General features: G+C 37.2%; 1 long non-coding RNA gene across 1 annotated transcript in view; it reads right to left on the reverse strand.

Moving 5' to 3' along the window:
- Window positions 1–20,362, reverse strand: part of LOC112647616 (uncharacterized) — a 32,358-nt gene that overhangs the window by 2,770 nt on the left and 9,226 nt on the right. Inside the window, exon 3 of the long non-coding RNA XR_003128383.3 lies at window positions 2,012–2,216. This is a non-coding gene — a long non-coding RNA (uncharacterized LOC112647616). The remainder of the gene's footprint in view (window positions 1–2,011; window positions 2,217–20,362) is intronic.

The raw sequence follows: 20,362 nt of genomic DNA on the forward strand, positions 1-20,362 counted from the left end.
CTTTAAAGAAAAAAGCCATGAAATTTGTGTCTCTGATAGTCTTATCAGTTTAACTTGTGAGATTACTTAGGAATTCAAATTTTTTTGAACACTCTGCCTTGGAGAGGAAAATGTTTTCTTTGTCCTCTGATTTGGATGTTGTTTAGAGAAAGTGATACTTAATTTTGGAGACCAACAGTCCTCTTGTCCTCTTATAGATCAGTATTGACAACTGACAAAAAGCTGTCATGCCCCCAGGGCATTTACAGTTTTTGAATATTCACCTCTATTTGTTTAAAAGACTTAGAGGAAAACAGCTATACTTACTCTTTTATTATGTTAATCTAATTTACATACCGACTGGAATTGTTTATATAGGGGATTTTGACTGTGGTATTGTTTGCCTAAGGAAGAAAACTTGGTAGCAATCTTGTCATTCAATATTTACAGTCTGCAAGCTGTATATATTTGGGGAATCTTTCTAAAATATTGCATGACAGGAAATTTCAATAAGCATGTTTAAATGAATTCTAAGGAAACAGACAGAAAGGAAATATGCCTCTCTGGTTCTGAAACATTTATCTCCCTGGGTGGAAAAGGGTAGGGGTAAGCCTTTGAATGATAGATAGTCCAAGAGAAAAATGCACATTAATCTGGGGTTTAATGTGTTCCCTAAATGTCTTAATTGCTTTTAAAGTCATGTAAATAAATAACATTCAAAGGATGTGAATTGATATCCTAAGAAATGACTTTCCTGATATAAGAGCTCCTATTTCAAATAATATTTATATGGCACTACAAATAATTTTCAGCTAAGAATTAAAATCTGTGATTGGGAAACCAGAATTTACCAACAGTTAGGTATGAACATTTTTTTGTTTTGTTTTGTTTTGCTTTTTTGTTTTACCATAAAGCTCATCCTTGCCATAGGTATTCACATATTATTTTACAAAGGAAGGAGGGATCAACACTCTTAGTGAGGGGATGGAGGACCATGGATTGCTAAATGTTAATGGTGATTACAGTACTTTAAGGCTAGAAGTTGAATCTAAAGATAAATTCAGCATATCCTTAGTTTTATTTATGAATACAACATTTTATGTCTTACAGAGAGAAGTTTTTTAAAAAAAGGTTTATTTTAAATGATCAATTTTCTGAATTAAAAGTGAGTATAGGGCAGCCCCGGTGGTGCAGCGGTTTAGCACCGCCTGCAGCCGGGGGTGTGATCCTGGAGACGGGGGATCGAGTCCGCGTCGGGCTCCCTGCATGGAGCCTGCTTCTCCCTCTGCCTGTGTCTCTGCTCCTCCCCCTGCTCCCCCCGTCTCTATGAATAAATAAATAAAATCTTTTTTTTTTTAAGTGAGTATATCTGGAGACCCTTGGGTTGCTCAGTGGTTGAGCGTCTGCCTTTGGATCAGGGTGTGATCCCAGTTTGGGGATCCAATCCCATGTCAGGCTCCCTGTGACGAGCCTTACTTCTCCCTCTGCCTATGTCTCTGCCTCTCTCTGTCTCTCATGAATAAATAAATAAAGTATTAAAAAATAAAGTGAGTATATCTGGTCATAATGCTTCTCCCCACTGTCCCCTCAGAGGCTTAAAATAAAAATCTATAAGCTGATTAACATTTTGGAGAAGTTTTAATATTGAACTTTATTTGATTTGTAAAACTCAGCTTATTTTCTTTTTTGCATTTCTTATTTTCTTTTTTGCACCTATGAGTTACCCTCTCCCTCTTACTCCTCTTGGACATGTGAAGGTTCTATGGTATTTATATCTTTGACTCATGATAGGAAATATAAGATTCAGTATATAAATACATGTAACAAGACACATACACATGTGAGACACACGTTTCATAAAACAAGATTCACACTATGTGTTGTACTATGATTTTTTTTCTTATTCTGGGAAAAAAAATGCTAGTCACGACCCACAAAATTGATTTCATGGCCCGCTAATGAGTTGCAACCAACAGTTTGATAAAACACTATCCAGACTCTAGAGAAATAACAGAATTGAACAAGCACATACTTTTTGACTTGATGGAATTCTGAAGCCAAGTGAAAACCTCCCTCCTTTCTTTATATCATCTTCCGTGTTTTTCTCTAAGCATTTATTTCCTCATGTTATATTCAGACCTGGGACTTCGCAAATTTGAAAGATGGAAAGCTGATTTTTGTCACTGCTAGCTTCGGAAGTAGAGAAGTTGCAGCCAGGAATTGTCTCACGGAATAACCTGCAAAGTAATGAAACAGCTATGACTTGGATATGACTATGAGATCCTGCTGGGGACACTTTAAGCCTATTATAGAGGTGGTCTTTATTAGAGATGTACTCACTTTTTGTGATAGATGAATCTATAGCCTTGATTTTTAAGCATGGTGAATGGCTATTTAAAAATAATTTCTTTTTGAAAAAATTTACAAATTTCCTAAAATCATAAATCCTTTCGTATTATAAGAAATAATACTAGAATGTAAACTACCAGAAAGCAGAGATTTTTGTCCATTTTATTCACTGATACATTCCCGATCTCTAGAACACTGCCTGATACAAGCTGGTGCCCATGAAATATTTGTTCAATAAATTTAAACATAGTAATTCCTAAAGAATTCCCCAACTGGGGCACACCTGTATTCACATAGCATGGACAGTTATACATAATGTTGCTGATCAGCATTCCTTATCACCTGTTGTAGAAGACTCTTTAGGCCAAGATGACATTTATTTAATCAAATTAATTAATTAATTAGACACAGAGCCAGCACAAGCAGGGGGGCATGGCAGACAAGGGGAGAGGGAGGCATAGGGAGAAGCAGGCTCCCTGTGGAGCAGGGAGCCCTTCCTGGCCAGATGTGGGGCTCAATCCCAGGACCCTGGGATCATGACCTGAGCCTTAAACTGACTGAGCCACCCAGAGGTACCCCCAGATGACATTTAAAAGACAACCTCAACGTAGTTTACGCATGTCAATTATACCTTAATAAAGTTGTTATAAAACCAAACAAAACAAAGCAAAAAATAACCTCATTAACATAGAAGTGTTGCTTTAAGTGAGGCAAATGATGCCAGGAAAAGAACAAATAACCAATGGGAGACCAAAGAAATTCTTATATGCATGATAATATCAAGCATTTATTGAGTGCTTAATAGCTAAGTAGGGAGGGAGAAATATTCAGTTCTTTGTCATTCAGTTCTTATATATCTAAGAAGTTGACACTAATTTTAGTCCTTTTTCTTCTTGAAGAAATTGAGATTTAAAGGATTTAAGTAAATTGCTCAAGCCTGCACAGGTCATAAGAAGTAACTGGAATTTGAACTAACTTTACAGTATTTGAAGTTGAAGCTTATTAAGACACTGAAGTCAATGTATACACTTCAGTTTTATTTTATTTACTTGTTTATTTATTTATTAAGTAGTTTCCCTGCCCAACATGAGGTTTGACCTCATGACCCTCAGGCTGATTTGCATGCTCTACCCACGGAGCTAGCCAGGCGCCTCTGTATACTTTATTTTAAATTCATTTAATTGGCATTTTTCATTATTCAATAAAACAAATGAATTGATACCCTGCTATATACCAGGTATTAGGTCTACATTGATAACTGCATAGATGTAGTTCTTGCTCTCATGTCATAGGATCTGATGGAGCAGACAAATAATAGACAAGCTAAGAAACAAAAAATACAAAATGTGATAAAGGAAGAAATAGTGTTCAGTAGGGAATAATAGCTGGTAAGCCTAGGGTGACTTATTTTAAGGTAGAAATGCCTAATGGGTCTTTTAAGATAAGATTTGAATAATGAACCAGTCTAAGAGCATGAGGTAGTTGGTAGATAGAAAGGAGAATGGCAACACTGTGTTCCAGGTAGCAGAATGGCCCAAGGCAAAAGCCTCAAGGCAAAAAAAGAGCTTGGATGGTTGGACAGGAACTTTGCATGGCAGAGGAACAGGGAATGCGGTTGGAGAGGTAGGCCTGAGGCCAGATCATACAGATCATACATCATTGTTAGCCACGGAAAGGAGTTTGAATCCTGTTACATATGCAAAAGATAGCCATTTGCAGATCAGTCCTTCTGATAACACTGCCAATACTTGGTAAACCCAGTGCTTCAGATGAAATTTCTGTTTCTAATTCATTAGCATGTATAACATTAACTATTTTGTAGCGCTGTACTGTTATCCAGCCCTCTAATACCTTTTCAAGAGTGCATGTATTTTCTTTGGTAATTTCCCATGTGGAAATGCGCATTTTATTTTTATTCCTGTACTATCTGTCCCTTTTTTTTTTTTTTTATCTGTCCCTTTATTGAAGTCTTACTATCTACTATGGATCCTAACCTGATGAACTTGCAGACTAATAGCAGAATTTAAATACGTAAAATATTACATTATAGAATAAAATATGTTAAGTGGGATAAAAGATACCAATAAAGTACTCCTGGGAATTTAGAAGAGAGATTCCTTTTAGCCCTGAGGGATTAAGGAGAAGGGGGTGGGAGGATTAAGAGAGCCTTCCTGAAGGAGGTAGCATTTGCTCATGGTTTTGAAAGGATAAGTAGGATTTAAACATTAGGAGGTTGAGAAAAGGCAAAAATCTTATCTAAAAATTCCAAGTATAGGGATCCCTGGGTGGCGCAGCGGTTTGGCGCCTGCCTTTGGCCCAGGGCGCGATCCTGGAGACCCGGGATCGAGTCCCACATCAGGCTCCCGGTGCATGGAGCCTGCTTCTCCCTCTGCCTATGTCTCTGCCTCTCTCTCTCTCTGTGACTATCATAAATAAATAAAAATTAAAAAAAAAAAAGATTTAAAAATTCCAAGTATAAATGAGTGCATGTGTGTTTAGTGTGGTCCTTACTGCACTGTGGATCCTCAATTTGATATGATTGTCACCAGACCCTTGGGAGACATCCAGGACTAAAATAGTTTGGATGTGTTATGCCGTAGGATTGAAGTTCATAGCACTCTGCAGGAAATTATCTGTAGTTCTAGCCAGGGCTGTTTGTCTTGACTTTCTCAGCTACTTAAATTTATTAACAAATAATATGAAGACCTAAAGAATTAGAAAGGTAGTTTTAAAAGAGCATTGCATGGGACAAAGAATCCAATCTTTTTCTCTTGCTATCTTAATGAGTGATCTTCTTCTTCTTCTTCTTTTTTTTTTTTTTTGAGTGATCTTATTTCTAAAACTATTTCTGTTTCTCTGTCTATAAAAGGGAAAATGATAATTCTGTCCACTATCGTCTACCTATTAAGATACTGATAACTAGGGGATCCCCGGGTGGCTCAGTGGTTTGGCACCTGCCTTTGGCCTGGGGTGTGATCCTGGAGTCCCTGGATCTAGTCCCACGATCAAATCCCACGTCAGGCACCCTGCATGGAGACTGCTTCTCCCTCTGCCTGAGTCTCTGCCTCTCTCTCTGAGGGTCTCTCATGAATAAATAAAATCTTGAAAAAAAATTAAAAAAGAAAAAGATACTGATAACTATGAACAGTGATGAAAAAAAGCTCAGAAGAAAGATGCTGCATAAATAAAACAAAAATAGCAATTAATTAATTAGCAACTATTATGCAAAATGATGTTATTTAAACTCTTTTAGGTGGAAAGAACCATGTGGGTATTTGAAATTTCCCTCCTTTATTTTTTTAAACAAGATATCTCAGTTTGAAAGTTAAAAGATGATTGGAGGTATTTAAATTTGTTGTTAACTGTGGTCAATTCACAAGGCTGTGTAAGCAGGGAGTTTATAAGTCTGTCTGTCTTTACTGAGTGGGGAGGAAGGGGGCGGGTGGGTGGTGATGGTGTCCTTTGTTAAAATCTGGAAGTGAAAAGCTAAAGCCTACACCAATGTAAAAAGCAGCTTTCACAGTAACTTCAGGATGCACTTATATCAACTACAGTTAAAACATAAACAGTATTTGGAGTGAGGTTCAAGATGCCATGAAGACAGGTTTCTTAGAAAGGAGGAGTTTCTTAGAAAGCTAAGGTGCAATATTGGTATATTTTATTCTGAGTGACTTTACTGTATGATATAACTTGAAAAAAAAATCTTAATTTGAAGCATGGTAAAGTACATTGTGGTGAAGCATTTGCTATATCCACCAATGTCCCGGTTCTCTCAAGCTTGATATATTTAAATAATTGTGATTACTATCTGAAGATTATTCTTTCTGATCATAATTTAAAGATTCTGGTTTTAAACATTAAGAAGAAAAAAAAAAATAAACATTAAGAAGACAAAAGAAAACTAGGACTTTTAGTTATTTAATAAAGCTGTTTCCTAGAGAACTAAAAAAAAACTCAATACATTCTAACCTTATAAAATCAGAGCAATACCATCAACTATATATTAGTTTTATATATTGCTTAATCACTTAAAATATCTTCTTCAAAGAAAATATTTTGAAAGAAATCTTGGCTTTTACATGACAATTGAGAAGTAAACCTTATTCCCAAACCAGGATTTCTAGAGGTTATGTTCTAATATGTAAAATATATAGAGGTTTAAAACAATATATATTGAAAATACTTCTCTTTTGTCTTTTATACCAAAATTTTAACATTTATCAATATCAAACCAGTTTGAATATGGACTGATGTTATGGGAATGGAAAAATAAACATTCTTGGAGATAGCATACCAAAAAGAGGGTTAGGTTTGTACATAACAATTATACTTAAGTACTTACGGCCAGCTATAGGATAAAACATTAATGATATCAATTATGTTTTAAAAACTTAAAAAAAAAAACTTTAAATATATTTCTCTATAGAATAACAAACCTTCTATTACCCTATATATATGTGCATGTATGAGTATGTGTATGTACATATTTTAAATCTTGCTTATTATTTTGGGCCAAATAGATCCTTAAAATGGATACAATAATAGCTGATAATAAACAGCTGTTGGTAATGTTTTTTGGATCATTGTAAATAATGAATATTGTAATTTAAATGCTTTGTTTTTTTTCTTTTACCTCTACCTTTTAGTTATGGCATTATGCATCATCTCCAAGTTCTCTTCTTTTTTTTTAGATTTTTAAAAATTTATTTATTCATGAGAGACACAGAGAGAGAGAGAGGCAGAGACATAGAAAGAAAAGTGGGCTCCTCACAGGGAGCCCGATGTGGGAACTCAATCCCTGGATCTGGGTTCTCGCCCTGAGCCAAAGGCAGACGCTAAACCGTTGAACCACCCAGGAGTCCCCTCCAAGTTCTCTTCTATGAAATACTCCAAAGTAATAATGAAATATTGATATACAATTAATGAGATATGTTATAGATAACCATAAGAAGAACATCAGTCCCATTACTTTAGAATCACATCTAAACTTTGATTCATAATTTGTACTGGCTTGATTATCCATTTTTCTATGTCACTTTTGGAGATTGTCTAAAATAAAAGCCCGTTTAAAATATTGACATTTCTCATCCTTAGGGATGATCAAAAGAATGTGCTTTAGTCTGCAAAGGACTTTCCAAACAGGATTCTAAAAATGTTTTGACTGTTTGAAAATAAACATGTAACCTCCCATAATGATCTCTCAGAAAGACAGCATTCATCTGAAAAGAGAAGAATAACTTTAAGTAACACTGCTTTCCTAGCTTTCTAGTTCTGAAATATTTTCCGTATAAATATAATGCATGTTACCGAAATTTAAGTATGTATCCCCTGCCCAAGTTCTGTGAACAGTTGTGTTCTTTCAGCCACTGAACTCAGAATAACTGAACTCTGGCCATCTGCTCTCATCCTCAGAGCTCTTTTTTTTTTTTTAATTTTTAAAGATTTTATTTATTTATTCATGATAGAGAGAGGCAGAGACATAGGCAGAGGGAGAAACAGGCTCCTCACAGGGAGCCCAATGCAGGGCTCCATCCCAGAACCCTGGGATCAGGCCCTGAGCCAAAGACAGAGGCTCAACTGCTGAGCCACCCAGGCGTCCCATCCTCAGAGCTCTTTATCTGCTCTCCTGAATTGGGTGCATTTTGCAATGGTAGTGTTTCTCTGCCATTTATCTTGTGTTCCAGCAAATCCATAATGACTGACAAAGGATACACATGAATAGTACTTTGTAATGAAGTAACAAAAGAAGGGTGTCATCCTGGCTGTTAAAATACATTTTAAGGGGCGCCTGGGTGGCTCAGTGGTTGAGCATCTGCCTTTGGCTCAGGTTGTGATTTCTGGGTCCTGGGATCCAGTCATGTCAGACTCCTCACAGGGAGCCTGCTTCTCCCTCTGCCTGTGTCTCGGGCCTCTCTATGTCCCTTGTGAGTAATTAAATAAAATCTTTAAAAAATATACATTTTAAGGCAACTTGAGGTGTCTTCAAGTGAAGGGTGGAGGATATAGGAACAGCCAGGAAGCATTTAAGGATTGGTGGAGCCTTTGACTATCATAAAAGGCCTTATAAACATCCCTGAAACCTTTCAGGATTGACATAGTTTTAGGAAAGGTAGCAGAAGATAACTGCTGCTACTAAGGGATGTAGTGACTAGGGGATTTGAAGAGAACAATTGATGACTTACAAAGCAACTCCACAGGGGCTATGCTAAAACAACTACATATAGACTGATTTAGTTTGCACACCTATTTCAGGAATGCAACCCACCCCCCTTTCCAATACTAAACAGGATATTCATGCAATTAACCTTCACTCTGGCACAAAAACCTAATAGTCTGTGATATGGTGTGGGGAAGGTACCCAGATTTGCTGTTTTTCTCAACATCAAGGAGAAAAATACTGTTCTTTCTTTTGCTTTGGTTACTTAAAATTGTAGTCGTCTAAATAGAGGAAGGCCTCACTACGGTGGATGAAACTTTCTGAGAGAATAGGAATTGTACAATACCTCCAGGACCTTTGTTTTTTTGTTTGCTCCCAATTTCTGTGAGGTTATTGCAGTTAATACTTGCTGGGTTAAGCGAATTTGTAGGTTATATTTTATAGTAAAGTAAAATAACCTTACAAATTGTACATATAATGTAAGCTTGAAAAAATTCATGCAAAGAAACTTCAGTTTAAAGTTTTCCTAATGGGAGCACCTGGGTGGTTCAGTGGTTGAGCATCTGCCTTTGACTCAGGTTGTGATCCCAGGGTCCTGGGATCGAGTCCCACATCGGGCTCCCTATAGGGAGCCTGCTTCTCCCTCTGCCTATGTCTCTGTCTTTCTGTGTATCTCATGAATAAATAAATAAAATCTTAATAAAAATTTCCTAATGATAAAATGATAGAGCTGACATTTCTCCCCTACTTGTAGAGGTCTTCCTTAGCCACATTACAAGATAAAAATAATGATGACCTAATTAGAACTTTTCTCTAGCACTTTACAAAATAAAAACTACAGTGATGATCTAATTAGAGCTGACAAGAAATTGGGCAAAAAACTTTAAATTATCAAGAAAAAGTTTTTGAAATATGGATATATATATTCTTGTTAATGATAAACCTCATCTTAAGTGTGTATTACTCTTTCAGATAAATAATTGAAAAATCTTTATAGAGTACTTTTCATAAACCAGGCACTGTTTTAGGTGCTGGGGGTATATTAGTGAAACAGATAAAGATGATTATTTTAATGGAGATTACTTTCTATCAAGGCAATAAAAGAGGTAACAATTTTGTATATTACCTTAGAAGGCAATAAATGTTTAAGGCAAAACAAAACAAAAGGAGGAACAAGGGAAAGGGACCAGGAGTGCTAGGAGTGGGACAATTGGTACACTTTTAAATAGTTGTCAGGGTAAACCTGAAAGGTGGTGACATCTGAGCAGATTTGAAGGAGATACCCAGTTTGCATACTGTCTTCCTGAGATATCTGCATCCATTTATTCTTTAAATTGGGGTTTATTGGGATGCCTGGGTGGCTCAATGGTTGAGCATCTGCCTTTGGCTGAGGTCGTGATTCTGGGGCCCTGGGATTTAATTTAAATTTAATAATTTTAAAAAATAAGATTTTATTTATTTACTCATGAGAGACACAGAGAAAGAGAGGCAGAGACATAGGCAGAGGGAGAAGCAGGTTCCATGCAGGAATCCCAATGTGGGACTCAGTCCCGGGACCCCAGGATCACACCCTGAGCCAAAGGCAGATGCTCAACCGCTGAGCCACCCAGGTGTCCCCAAATGAATAAAATCTTAAAAAAAATAAATTGGAGTTTATTTATAGTTATTGAAGATAATATAATACTGCTAGACCCATTCTATATACTAGTTTGAATAGCTATATGGAAAAAAGGAAGATAAACATTAAATACCTACTGAGGCTAGGTACTGATTACATTATTTTGTGTGATCCTGTAAGGTTAATGTCATCAGGGCTATCTTATACCAATGCTTAGGGATACCAAGTATCTTGTTTACAATCACGTAGCTAACTAGGTAATAGAACTGGTGCTGTATATCTAAATCCAAATCTCATTCTCTTTTACATTGCCAGGGCCTGCAAAAAGTTGGGTCAGTTAATCATAGCTCCTAGGAGAGTTGTGTTGAGAAAGATTCTGAGGCCAAATAGAGCATCTGATGGAAATACTTATATCAATATAAACACGAGAGTGGGGTGTGGTATCGTGTATACTTACCTCTAAGCTGTCATGCTAGTTTTTGAGATACTCATCTCAAAATTGTTGAAAGACAATTTAGATACAATGATGTAGTTTGTAGCAGTATTTTGAAAGGATCAAAAAGGATATTTCTTTTGCCAATCATATTATTCTTTCTAAAATATGTCACCTCCCTAATAATCTTCTGTGTTCCACTTCTTTCCCTTTTTTATTTATTCATTTATTTATTTATGTTCCACTTCTTTCCTATGAATAAACTACTATTAACATGGCCTCAACCTACCTTCCCATAATCCTGCTTCTTTGACCTTTTCTTCTTTTCCCCCCTTTTTTCTTTTTAAAAAAAAGATCTGGGAAGCCCCGGTGGCTCAGTGGTTTGGTGCCTGGTGCCGCCTGCCTTCAGCCCAGGTTGTGATCCTGGAGACCCGGGATCGAGTTCCGCATCTGGCTCCCTGCATGGAGCCTGCTTCTCCCTCTGCCTGTGTCTCTGCCTCTCTCTCTCTCTCTCTCTCTCTCTCTCTCTCGTGCTCTGTGTCTCTCATGAATAAGGAAAGTCTTAAAAAAAAATCTTATTTATTTATTGAGAGAGAGAGCAGAGAGTGCAAATACATGAGCAGGGGTGGGGGATGCAGAGGGAGAGGGAGAAGCAGACTCCTCACTGAGTCTGGAAGCTGATATGGGGCTTGATCTCAGGACCCTGGGATCATGATGTGAGCCTAAGGCAGATGCTCAACTCGACTGAGCCACCCAGGTGCCCCATTTGCTCTTTTTCTCGTCCATGTGATTTTCTCTGTCTTGCATGCTTACACAGCCCAATAAAATTACCCTTATTTCAAATTACAGCTTCCTAGTGAAGTAGAATGCTCTATTCCTAGGAATGTCTACATAGAGAGGTTGAATATCAGATACAATATAGAAGGAATAACTATTACAGGGAATGAATTTTAAAAATTTAAAAATTTTTATTATTTTTTAAATATTTTGTTTATTTATTCATGAGAGACACACACAGAGAGAGGCAGAGACATAGGCAGAGGGAGAAGCAGGCTCCATGCAGGAAGCCCAATGTGGGACTCGATCCTGGGATTCTGGGATCACATCCCAGCCAAAGGCAGACGCTCAACTGCTGAACCACCCAGATGTCCCAATTTTTTAAATTTTAATTTAAACTTTTAATAGAGGTGGTATAATTATTAGATAATTGTTCATGGTTATTATTAAAGACCAGTCATGGAGTTAACAGTTAACTGTGCACTACCTACTAATTTTATGTTCTGGGGAGAATTACTTAAACTCTCTGAAATTTCAGTTTCTTCATCTCAGAAGCTTCAGATTCCTGGATATTTTTTAGAATTTGCTTTGTAATATAATACCTGGTATTGTTGTTGTTTTGGTTCAATGTTCCAGTTTAATGTGATTATTGATAATTGTTAGGTTTCAATTTGCCATTTCCCATTTGTGCAACCTTTCTTTGTTCGCCCTTTCCCTCTTTTTTGAATTCTTTTTTAAAATTAAAATTTATTTTTTTTTTAAAGTAGGATGTATATCCAAGGTTGGGCTTGAACTCATGACCCTGAAATTAAGAGTTCCATACTTGGGCATTTGGGTGGCTCAGTGGTTGAGCATCTGCCTTTGGCTCAGGTCATGATCCTGAGGTCCTGGGATCAAGTCTAACATCAGGCTCCCTGCAAGGAGCCTGCTTTTCCCCTCTGCTTATGTCTCTACCTCTCTGTGTCTCTCCTGAGTAAATAAATAAAATCTTAAAAAAAAAAAAAAAAAGAAAGAGTTGCATGCTCTACTGACTGAGCCAGCCAACCAGCCCTTTTCTTCTTTTGGGTTGAGTACTTTTTATGATTCAGTTGTATATGCTTTGTTGGCTATTAGTTATAACTCTTTTTTGTTATTTTCGTATTTGATTTAAAGTTTATACTATTCATCTTTATCACACTTTACATTCAAGTGACATTTTACTACATATACAATTTAAGCACTTTATTATAGTATATTTTGGCTTCTCTCTTCTCAGCCTTTGTGTTGTTGTTATACTGTGTTGTGTTTTAATTTTTCGAAATACATATCTCATACCACACTGTTATCTGTTATTATTTTTGTTTATATTTTAATGAGATTTAAATAAGACAAAAACTCATATATTTACTCATATAGTTACCATTTCTGCTGCTCTTTACTTTTTTGAGTAGGCCCATATTTTTTATCTGGTATCATTTTCCTTCTCCCTAAAAGACATTCCTTTTTTTTTTTTTTTTTTTTTAATAGATTTTATTTAGGGACGCCTGGGTGGCTCTCCGGTAACTGACTTCCGCTCAGGGCATAATTCTGGAGTTCCGGAATCGAGGCCTGCATCAGGCTCCATGCATGGAGTCTGCTTCTCCCTCTGCCTATGTCTCTGCCTCTGTCTTTCTGTGTCTCTCACGAATAGATAAATAAAATCTTTTTTTTTTAGATAAATAAAATCTTAAAAAAAATAAAAAAAGATTTTATTTATTTGAGAGAGTGTGCAGAAGGTGGGGGGCTGGGGGAGAAGGATAAGCAGCTCCCAGCTGAATGCAGAGGCTAACGCAGGGCTCAACCCCAGGACCTGGAGATCATGATCCTGGTTGAAGTCAGATGCTCAACCGACTAAGCCATCCAGAGGCCCCTAAAACACATTTAAAAACATTTATTTATTTATTCATGAGAGGCAGAGACAGAGGCCGAAGCAGGCTCCATGCAGGGAGTCCGATGCAGGACTCCATCGGATCTGGGGTCTCCAGGGTCACGCCCTGGGCTGAAGGCAGTGCTAAACCGCTGAGCCACCCAGGCTGCCCCTAAAATACATTTCTTAATACTTCTTGTAGTGCAAGTTTGCTGGCAATGAATTCGTTCAGCTTTTGTATGTTTAGAAAAGTCTTTATTTCATCTTGATTTTTAAAAAATAGCTTTATTGAGATATAATTCACATCAATACAATTCACTTACATAATGTGTACAATTCAGCTGTTTTTAGGATGTTCACAGTTATGTGCAACTATTACTACAGTCAGTTTTAGAATATTTTAATCACCTGAGGAAGAAACAATATTCCTTAGCTATTACTCCATCCCCTATCTCTCCCATTCCCAAGCCCTAAGTAAGCACAGATTACTTTCTGTCTCTATAAATTTCCTTGTTTTAGACTTTCATATGAGTGGAATTGTGTGTAGTATATAGTCTTTTGTACCTTTTTTCACTTAGCATAATATTTTCAAGGTTTACCTTTTTGTAGCATGTATTAGTACTTCATTCTTTTTTGTAGCAGAATAAAATTCCATTGTATAGATATACTACATTTTGTTTATCCATTCATCCACTGGTGGAAATTTGATTTTTTCCCCATCTTTTGGGTATTATGAATATCTTTCTTTCTTTAAGATATTTTTCTATTAAATTTAGAGAGTGTACAAGGAGAGGGGTGGGGCAGGGAGAGATTTTTTTTTTTTTTGTAAGATTTTATTTATTTGAGACAGAGAGAGCACCAGCCCTGAGTAGGGGTGGAGGAAGAAGCAAACTCCCTGCTGAGCAGGGAGCCCAATGCAGCACTGGATGCCAGGACCCTGGGATCATGACCTAAGTCAAAGGCAGATGCTTAACAGACTGAGCCACCCAGGCACCTTCTTCCTTTATTCTGAAAGATATTTTCCCTGGATATAGAATTATAATTGGGCAATTTTATTCTTTCAGTACTTTTTAGATATTGTTCTACTGACTTCTTGCTTGCATTTGTCCTGATTAGAAGGGTGCTGTAATTTTTATCTTCATTCTTTCTAAGTAATGTGACTTTTTTCATAGCTGCTTTTAAGATTTTCTGTTTATTAATAAGTTTAAGTAATTTATTAAACTGTGTCTTGGCGTAGTTTGTTTTTAGATACTTGGGGTTTGTGAAATTCTTGAATATGTAGGTTTGTTTGTTTATTAAGTAGGCTCCATGCCCAGCTCAGAGCTTGAACTCAAGACCCTGAGATCAAGATCTAAACTAAAAGCAAAAGTTGGATGCTTAATTGACTAAGGCACCCAAGTGCCTCTTGAATCTATAGGTTTATAGTTTTCATCAAATTTTGAAAAATTTTAGACACTATTTCTCCAAATATTTTTTCTTCTGTTTATCCCTTCCTTTTTTGGGAATCCTAGTTATAGGTATGCTAATCACTTGAAGCTGTTACATAGCATATTGATGTTATATTATATTCTTACTTTCTTTTTCCTTTTGAGTATTTTTTCTTTTATCTTTTTAAAAATATTTTATTTATTCATGAGAGACACAGAAAGGCAGAGACACAGGCAGAGGGAGAAGCAGGCCCCCTGTGGAGAGCCTGATGTGGGACTTGATCCTGTAGTCGAAGGCAGATACCCAACTGCTGAGCCACCCAGGCATCCCTTTTTAAGTATTTTTTCTATGTGTTTCTTTTCTTTTTTAAAGATTTTTATTTATTTATTTGAGAGAGAGAGAAAGAGAACACAAGCAGGGGAAGAGGGGGAGGGAGAAGCAGACTCCCTGCTGAGTGGGAAGCCCAATGCAGGACTCAATCCCAGAACCCCAGGATCATGACCTGAGCCAAAGGCAGAGCTTAACTGAGCCACCCAGGGACCCCAATTTGTGTTTATTTTCCAACGTTATGTCTTCAGATTCATTTTTTTTTTCAACAATGCCTAACTTGCTGTTAATTTCAGCTAGTATGGGCACCTGGATGGCTCAGGCCATGCTCTGGTCATGGCCTCAATATTCTTTAATGTCTTTACTCAACATATTTAACATTTCCTTTAGCCTTTTGAATATATAAAATGCAGATTATAATAACTCTTAATGTCATTATCTAATACACCTAACATCTATGTTAATTCTGGCTTGGTTTTGGTTGATTGATTTTCTCCGCATTCTGGCATATCCTTAAACATAGAATATGTAGCATTTTGTGTCTGCCTTTTTTTTTTTTTTTTTTTTGAGAGAGAATGAAAGAGAGAGTACATGTGTTGCAGGAAGGGGCAGAGGTAGAGAGAGAACCTTAAGCAGGCTCTATGCTCAGCATGGAGCCCCACAATGGTCTCGATCCCATGACCCTGGGATCATGACCTGAGCCAAAATCAAGTCAGATACTTAGCTGACTGAGCCACCCAGATGCCCTTGTGTCTGGCTTCTTTCACTGCATAATGTTTCCAAAGTTCATCCATGTTGTAACATGTATTAGAACTTCACATTTTTGTAGACAAATAATATTCCCAGAAAACGCTATATCACATTTTGTTCATTTATCAGTTGTTGGGCATTTGAGTTGTTTCTAATTTTTGGCTATGATGAATAATTCTGCTATTAATATTCATGTACAAGTTTTTGTGTGGATATATGTTTTCAATTCTCTTATAAATATACCTAGGATTTATAGCTGAGTTGTATTGTAACTATGTTCAACTTTCTGAAGGACTGCCAAACTGTTTCCAAAGTGGATGTACTGGGCAGCCCAGGTGGCTCAGCGGTTTAGCGCTACCTTTGGCCCAGGGTGTGATCCTGGAGACCCGGGATCGAGTCCCACGTCGGGCTCCCAGTGCATGGAGCCTGCTTCTCCCTGTGCCTATGTCTCTGCCTCTCTCTCTCTGTGTGTGTGACTATCATAAATTAAAAAAAAAAAAGTGGTTAGCATAGTGCCTGATATGTAACCCCAGGCTTGAACTCATGACCCAGAAATTAAGAGCCATGTGCTCCGTCTACTGAGCTAGTCAGGTGCCTGAGTTATAATTATTAGTTAATGCTGATTGGCAAACACTAGATGGGAACCCAAATCTGCATAAGGAAATTACTTAAATAAATTTAAAAATTAATATTTTGACCTCTTTTTAGGGTATAATGTTGGCCTATTTTAAAGTTAGCTCCCGGGACACCTGGGTGTTTCAGCGGTTGAGTGTCTGCCTTTGGCTCAGAATGTGATCCTGGAATCCTGGGATCGAGTCCCGCGTGGGGCTCCCTGCGTGGAGCCTGCTTCTATCTCTGCCTCTCTCTCTGTGTCTCTCATGAATAAATAAATAAAATCTTTATTTATTTATTTTTTAAAGATTTGTTTATTTATTTATGAGAGAGAGAGAGAGGCAGAGACACAGGAGGAGGGGGAAGCAGGCTCCACGGTGGGAGCCCCACGCGGGACTCCATCCTGGGATTCCAGGATTGCGCCCTGGGCCAAAGGTGGGCGCTAAACCACTGAGCCACCCAGGGATCCCCAGTAAAATCTTTTTTTTCTTTTTTCTTTTTTTTTATATTTATTTATTTATGATAGTCACAGAGAGAGAGAGAGAGAGGCAGAGACATAGGCAGAGGGAGAAGCAGGCTCCATGCACCGGGAGCCCGACGTGGGACTCGATCCCGGGTCTCCAGGATCGCGCCCCGGGCCAAAGGCAGGCACTAAACCGCTGCGCCACCCAGGGATCCCCCCAATAAAATCTTAAAAAAAAAAGTTAGCTCCCTTTTTGATAAGATGTGAACACACAAAACTTATCACTTGAGTATATTCTGTCTTGTATTTTATATCCTTAGGTGTCTCATCTCATTTTGATCCTGCCCTACTTAGAGTGGGAGAAGGATGGAACAGTAAAGATATTTGATGCCTGATTTAAGTGAAATGTCTTTTTTTTTTCATTTTACAGATAAATTTCAATTCAATTCCTTATAATGTACCTTATTTTATAAACATGTTGATAAGTTTCTCTATCAAAAATAATCACATTTTAAGTTGACATAAAATTAGATAATTTGAAATTCATTTATTTATTTTTAACACTTTTTAAAAAAGATTTTATTTATTTACTTATTCATGAGAGATGGGGTAGGGGGAAGGAGCAGAGGAAGAGAGAGAAGTAGATTCCACGCTGAGCAGGGAGCCCCATGGCTGGATCCCAGGACCCCAATATCATGACCTGAGCCAAAGGCAGACACTTGACTGTCTGAGCCACCTAGGAACCCCTGAAATTCACTTTATTAAGAAACATATAATGTCTCAGTCTTTTCGAAAATATATATTTACCAGAAGATATGATTTGGATTAACAGGCTATCTGGCTCGATTATTTCTACTTAGAAGTATAATTCATTTAAACAAAGGCTTATCTGATTAAAACACTGTGGAAGTGATCTCTTGCATGTTCTTAAAAAAGTGAATGATGAAGGAAAAAAAAATAACAGTATTTTTGACCTGAGTTTTTATGTGAAATTGAAGTGTACGCTGTTCTTTTTGCTTCTTTTCTGTAATAGACATTGTGTTTGTGATTCAGTCTCTGTGTGTGTAGTCCTACTTTTGTTAATGTGTCTTCATTTCTTGGTGAAGTGAAAGCTGACCTAGAACTGTGGTCATTCCTGTGTCAAAGTTACAACAACTGTGGTCACTGAGCAATTACTATGGCAATCCTACTGGTCCTAAAGGGATAGTTGTGTTAGACCAAGATCTAATATTATCTGTAGAAGGGGAATGAACTGGGCTGTATGAGCTGAGTGAACTGAATGCAGTTTGATCTTGTGTCACTGTTTAACCCAAACAACCAAATTTATAAAAAGTAATTTATTCTGCAGAAGGATTAAAATCCTAGGGACGCCTGGGTGGTTCAGCAGTTGAGCCTTTGGCTCAGGGTGTGATCCTGGAATTCGGGATGGAGTCACATCGGGCTCCCTGTGGGGACCCTGCTCTTTCTCTGCATGTGTCTCTGCCTCTCTCTCTCTGTGTCTCTCATGAATAAATAAATAAATCTTCTTTTTTTTTTTTTTAAGAAGGATTACAATCCTAGAAGACCTTTAAGTGCTGCTTTTTAAATTAATTGCTTTTTCCTGACAATTTTTAATTTTATTTTAGATTTTATTTATTTATTTGACTGGGAGCCAAGGGATGAGCATGCATGAGTAAGGGGGCTAGCAGAGGGAGAGGGAGAAGCAGACATCCCTGCTGAGCAGGGAGCCCGATTCTGGACTCGAACCCAGGACCCTGGGATCATGACTTGAGCTGAAGGAGATGCTTAACCAACTGAGCCACCCAGGCACCCCAACAATTTTATTTTAGTACTGAAATATTGTAGAATTCTCAGAAATGACAAAGAATGACTATGTGGTTTCTATGTCCAAATAAAGTACTATTCTTTTTTTTTTTTTAAGGAACATAAAAACATTATTGAACTGGTATGTAAATAAAACTGTTAGTGGTTTTCTTTTTTACCATGATCCGAAAATATTTATAAGGTTGTAACTGATACAGATTATTAATATATAGAAGAAAACTCGAAAGAGTGACAAGATGTGTAGCAGTAGAACATGTGTTTTCTTTTCGTTTTTCCAGAGAGGTAATAGATTTGTATGGATCCATCTACCTTCTCTCCTTCTATTGTTCGGTTGTGAGATTTTTGTCTGCAGTTAGTACTCAGCTAGAAGCAAATGAATATCCTACCTTTTTCAAATTTGTTTTTTGTTTATTTTTTAAATCTCCATTCTTTAGTTCATTCAATATATACTAAACACTTGTTCTATAACAGGCACTCAGGTAGGTGGTAGGGGTACCTTATTGAACAAGACTACCAGGACTTCCTCAATAAGTTTTTAGTCCTGGACAATTTTTTCCCTCTCTTTCATTTTTGTATTTTCCTATTGTTTTCTTCCTGTGCCCTTTCTCTTCTTTACCTTTATTTCTTTCCCTCATTTTCTTACTTTTCTTCCTTTTTTTCTTTGTCAGGAAATTGCTAAAAGGCTTCCCTTTCTTGTTCAGGCTTGTCTAGGCTCAATATATGAAACTCCTTTCTTTGCACCACAGTCTTTTCCCGTGGGAATTCAGGGACATTCATAACTTTTGGCCTGACTTAACTGTGTCTGTACCTCCTCTGAGGAAAATTGGTTGCCAGCTGATGAGAGTATCATTTCCTCTACTGCCATAGAATCATACTTCTCTGCCTTTCATCATGCTGCCAAACTTTGTGAAGAGTGAATCCTTTGGGGAAAGACATCTTCCTGTCTCTGTCTACAAGCAATCATTTTTTGTTAAAACCATTTTTTAAAAATTGGTTTTTATATCTGTGTACCTAAATTTATCTCCAATTTGGTTCCACTGGTCACAGAATAGTTTTACCTTACTGGCTGAATATTTTCATTTCTGCTGAGCTTCCCTCAGTGAATATTACAGGGTATTTTCCAGCAGTATTTTTGCAAAAAAGGGGGTGGCAGTAGACAGAAGCCTAATATAAGTTCAAATATAGCCATTGTCCTATTGCTTTCTGACAGAATATAGTGAGAAATCAATGCAATGAGGGTCACAAATGACAGTAGATAAGGATAAGAAAGTTGGGTTTATCTGAAAGCACAGATGAATTAGGATTATGGGATTAATTTTGTCCCAGAAAGTTCTTTTGATCCAATCCTGCCTCTTTAAAGTTGAAGAGCAGAGATGTGATATGCCAGGAATCATACAGCAAGTTAATGATAGCCCAGGCTAGAACTCACATCACAATTTCCAATTTCCTTTTTAAATTTTTTAAAATAATTTTTAAAATTTTGTTAAAGGACAACATTTATCTTTTTTCTTTAAATTTTATTTTTATTTATTCATGAGAGACCCAGAGAGAGAAAGACGCAGAGACACCGGCAGAGGGAGAAGCAGGCTCCATGCAGGGAGCCAAATGCAGGACTCCAGAATCACGCCCTGGGTCAAAGGCAGGGGCTAAACCACTGAGCCATCCAGGCGTCCCAAATTTCTTTATTAAAGATTTTTTAAAAGATTTTGTTTTTAAGTAATCTCTATATCCAGCACAGAGTTCAAATTTACAACCCCAAG

The sequence above is a fragment of the Canis lupus genome, chromosome 5, assembly GCF_003254725.2.
Source record: "Canis lupus dingo isolate Sandy chromosome 5, ASM325472v2, whole genome shotgun sequence".
In the NCBI taxonomy this organism is placed as follows: domain Eukaryota; kingdom Metazoa; phylum Chordata; class Mammalia; order Carnivora; family Canidae; genus Canis; species Canis lupus.